This window comes from Charadrius vociferus, unplaced genomic scaffold (assembly GCF_000708025.1).
Source record: "Charadrius vociferus isolate BGI_N301 unplaced genomic scaffold, ASM70802v2 scaffold259, whole genome shotgun sequence".
NCBI classification, from domain to species: domain Eukaryota; kingdom Metazoa; phylum Chordata; class Aves; order Charadriiformes; family Charadriidae; genus Charadrius; species Charadrius vociferus.
The window spans coordinates 2,145,864-2,150,898 of record NW_009661368.1 but is presented as its reverse complement, the minus strand read 5'-3'; positions in this window follow the sequence as shown (position 1 = coordinate 2,150,898).

The window sequence follows — 5,035 nt, the reverse complement described above, 5'->3', positions numbered from 1 at the left end:
CCAGTCGTTGAAGCCCCGGGTCTGTAACGCTCCACCATTACACTGCCTCTGAGTTTCTGGAAACCTACTTTACAGTGGGTTATTGAAGTAGCTTACATTGATCTGCTAAATCTGAACCTCAGAGGTCTCACTCAAAGTTTCCTAGAAATGCAAGGTTACACCTGAAAACGAAGAGCTGCTGTGTTGTTTGCCATCTGCCATCTGCACTGAAGCGTTGGATGGGACGGAGTCTCTCCCTCTTTTCTGAAATCCCTGTGCCAGTTTGCAAAAGCTCTCACTGCCAGGACAGCCTTCCCCGAGATATGGCATTAAATGATGCATTTGGCCAACATTTTCATTGGGGAAAATTTCCACTGGGATATTCAGATAGTATTAAACGTGGTTTGAATGTTCAGCTTAAGCTGAAACCACAGCATGGTGGAAAGGGAGATGGTTGTGTAGCTCCTGGTGGGTTTATTGAGTTTCCATGAGAAACAACTCTGCACCAGCAACTCCATTTACTTTGATGTCTGCTTCCTTCCAGGGCTGGCTGGACCCAAATCACCTATTTCAGACTTGCAATCCTGCTGGATTCCTTGTACCTCAGCCTGTTTCTCTGACCAAAGAAGGCAGAAACATACCCAATTTACTCTTTCCACAGTCTTCTTGCGCAAGAATGAAATTGAACTCAAGGAACCTGGATTTTTTCACTGTAAATGAAGCATCTTTTATTTCACAACTCATCCCTGTTCACAGCTGTTACTCAGCCACCAGTGCAGGGCGAACCCTGCAGACTCGGAGGCCGGTGTGTCACCCCTTGGGCAGTCGGTCCAAGCCTGCCCAGGTGCTGAGGGCAGGTGGGTCCTGCTGGGGGATGGCCCAGCTCTGGGATTTAGGTGGCTCACACGGATCTCCACGCTTGGGATCCAGGGTAAATTAAGCAATGCAGATGTTGGGCTGGTCCTCCCTCACCTGAAAGAAGGAAGTCCATGAGGAGGACTTCATCCATCCTCTTGGGACTGAAACAGGAAAGGCTGAGTCAAAGTTTCATTTGTAGATTGTCTGAAACTGTCAGAATTTGACTGGAGTTATGCCTAATTTTTTTTTGTTCTTCAGCAGTTCTCCTGCAGGTTCCTTCCCTTGGGTCTTTCTAGTGTTGCTAAAGGTGTATTGCTGCTCATCCCTCCTGCTCCACTAAATAAACCTTGACCGTAACAGCCAGATGTCAGTCCTCACCTTACGTTGACACATCAGCCCCTTTCAAGACCACTTGTAGTGAGAGGAGATGCAAATATAGACCAATATTAATCCGCTCTTCAATTGTCAATATTTGAATGGTGTTGGCTCTCATTATGGACAGTAATCAAAGAAACTGGCTAATCATTTATAATTGTTGGGAGCTCTGTGCCATTAATTAACAGGAAGTTTTATGCAGCTGTCAGATGCACAAGCTGAGTATTTCCTGCAGGGGAGAAAGATTTATTTGGTGACAGTTTCATTATAGATTTTGCCTAGAAAAAATAGCATTTTGATCACTGAAAAATTACGAAAGTAGCATACCGTTTTCTCTGCTTTGGAGAGGATTCTCCTCTGTGCCCATCATGCTCCCCCCACTGCCACCCAGCTAAATAATTCCCAAGCACGAGGCAAACAAAACTCACCGTGTGCACCTCTGGTCTGTCCTTGACGAGTATATGGGATGTCAAAGAATTATAAAACCAGAGCTGAAATATGCCTCAAAGAATGGATGGATAATTGTCCATTAGGATCACATAACTGGGAAAAATTAAATCGGTATAAACCTCGCTCTGATCTCTCTAATTTAATAAGGCTAAACCAGTGTAATCAAAAGAGCATCTCAGTGACTGCACATCAAATTAGCTCTCAGTATAATTGCACTGATGTTGGAGGAGTCACAGCAGAAAGATATTTCCTCTGATATTTGCTGTAGTTATTTCGGTTGTAGTAAGTGCTGCCAAACCAGGTCAGAGAAGGACGAGCTATGAGGAGGAGGGGAAGGAGAAACAGCTTTGGTCTCAACGCAAATCGCCTTGATAGTGTGGAAAGACACATGGGGACACTGAGAGCATTCACGTTGCCTGCTTGCAGGTATCCAAGTCCTCTGCCAAAATTCAGGGATCAGACTGGAGAGAGAAAAGCACTTCAGATGGGTGTCGCAACAACCTCCTGATTTGTCCGGGTTAACGCAGGTTCACAGCACAGCCCATGTAGCATCCAAAGGAGATTTGTCCCCTTACTTAAAAGCTTATGGTAAATGCCCCAAACTAAGCAGTAACCTTTTCTTCTAAAAGTGTCTAAATTATTCCTGCCCGATTCAAGTAATGAAGGGGAAAAAATGCCTGGATGAATAACAGCAAACATCATTCTGTGGAAAATAAAGGAAAGTGTATAAAAGTCCTTCAGCAATACTACCATCTGTTTGGGCTCAATTCTAAGAATAGCTTTTTTTGAGGAACAGGAGTATTTTTATTCTTATATTCACAGCACATGCCATAAGGTGAAGTATATGATAATCCAAATTATTTTTTTCATTATGCACATTAAGTTTTAAAGGCTGTATTTGATGACTTTTCAGGAGCAAATAGATCCATGGAAAGCAAAATATGGTGCAAACATATACTGAATCTTCATGACATTTTCTTAAAGAGATGAAGTACTTCTGGAATTAAATATTTATATCTTGCATTTCAAAATTATTTCATGATAATATTTAAACCCAAAGAGAAATACCAAAATATTAGAAAAAAAGGGAGTGAAAACTAGTCCAGAGTCACTGAATGGGTGACTGGCTTCACAGACAGATTGGTGTTTTGTGCCTTAGCCCACAGATTAGTTTTGTTGCCACCATCATAAGTGCTATCCAGAGACCATTCCCAAAATCAAATTCTTTCTCTGGACAGGATTATGAGACTGAACTTGTCAGGTATCATGCAAGCTGGTAGGCAAGGATTTGCAAAATCTAAGGTGATAAATTAAGGGGAAAATGATACAGATGCTTGAGCCAATGCTTGAAGACCTGAGGGAATCAGAATGTGTGTTCATCCTCCCATGCACTGTGGAGCTGGTAGATGTAATCAGAAGCTGTGGTTTCATGCTTATAGTTTCTTCATTGTCCTCTGGAGCATGTGACACCATTCATAACCAGCACACCAATCCTCGTTACAAATCTGTTTCTTTTTTATGGCTAATAACAGAATTATACTCAAAATCTTAAAGCAACACAGAAATAAAAGTGCCATCCAGATGATGTAAGCAAGTCAACAGGGAAAAAGACCATGGGGATTGCAATGGTACTCCAGTTTATATGAACCTTAAGACACACACTGTGCAGACAACGCACTGCTTGAAACAAGCTGATTAATATATTTGAACACTTGAAGCTGACAGTCAAGTGATCTATGTACACCAGGCTTGGATGAAAGGAAGCCTAAAGGGAACTTCTGGGAACCCCTGGCCTCGGCATATTTCATTAATAATTAAGGAGAAGTTGACATTGTGCTTTTAGTATCTTCACACGGAGACAGCGTTACCAGCGTTGCTGCTGTCACCTGCTGTGCTGGGGAGGAGCATGGTCTCTCTTGGAGCCTTGCAGCAGCAGCTCCACCCAGTCCCCAAACTGGTTTACGGTATCGCCCTCTGTGAGCCTTTCACAACTCTTTGCTATTGCTTTCTCAAAGTATAAAATAAGGAATTTTTTGTTGGTATTACGACAGTCTGTGGGAACCCCAGTTGCTGAAATCACGTTTTATTGGCTGAGGCGGTGTGAAAACTTGGGACAAAAAACCTTTCCCTGCTCCAGACACCCCCAGTCTGAGTGTGGGCTTAGTGACTCACATCAGGCAGCAGTGAATTGTGACAATAGGTTTAAAATATAAACAGTTAGTCAGTTAGCACATTATGGAAGGATATTAAGATCCACTTTGACTACAGCAAACAGTTACGTCATTAAAGATGTTTGGGTTTTTCTGCCATTGTGGGAAAAATTTGTATTTGGAAGGGGGTTTTAGGTGTTCAGTACAACAACGCAATTTCCAACAACAGAGCATTTGTCTTGGGCTGCCCCGAAGCCATGAAGCCGAGTATGCATTTGAACAGGTTTGGGTGACCAGAACGCTCAAGAACAGAAAATATTTCGAGAAGGGCCGGGAAGGTGGACTACTCCACCCCTCTGTGTTTGCGCCCGGTGTTTGTGAGCACTGCCGGGGCTGATTACGGGAGGCAGGGGCCGGGGCTGAGCCGCTGGCGCTGGGCGAGAAGCACCTCTCCCTGCCCAGCTCCGGCTCCAGAGGTAACTCCTGCTGCTGCCCTTGGTTTGGCTCTTCTGGGATTTGGCTCTTCTGGGGTATGGCTCTTCTGGGGTTTGGCTTTTGCTCTTCCTCTGCCACCACTTCTGTCCCACACTTGAGTTTGGTTTTGCATGTGCTCTTGTGCTTAATGATCTTGGGAGCTCCTACAAGTGCTTGGCTTATTTTGTTTGGGCTTTAAAGTACCGAATATAAATTTTCCCTTTCAGTGCACTGGATTTTTCTGCAAAAGGACAGAAGAACAAAAAGCTCGGTTTCTACCAGCTGGGTTGGGATTGTTCACCTTCGCAGCATTGTTGAACTGTTCCCTCCCTGAAAGCCCAGGGTGTGAATGTTTGAACTATTTTGTTTTTCCCATTTAGCTACAATGCAGAGTGGCTGAAAGAATTGTATTAAAAACTGCCCCTAGAGCCTTAAGGACTGTAATTCTGCATGTCCTGGATGCACGGCCAGCTGCCAGGTTACTGTTCAAATTGTTCTTGGGTGTTTCTTGTTTGCCCTGGGTGAGTCATCTCAATCCTTCCTTCTCCTGTCCCTTCACCACTGTCTGTTGTGTGTCCGTTTCTCCTCCTCAGCCACTGACAGTGCTCAGATGCTTTTGTCCCCTGGTTTCATCACACCCAACACGTGTCTGAGTTACCTTTTTCTGCGGGAGAGCAATTGAGAGCTGCGCTGAAGGAAGGTAAGGAGACTTTCTAAAACCCTGTCCTATTATGAGTCCTTCCTTGGCT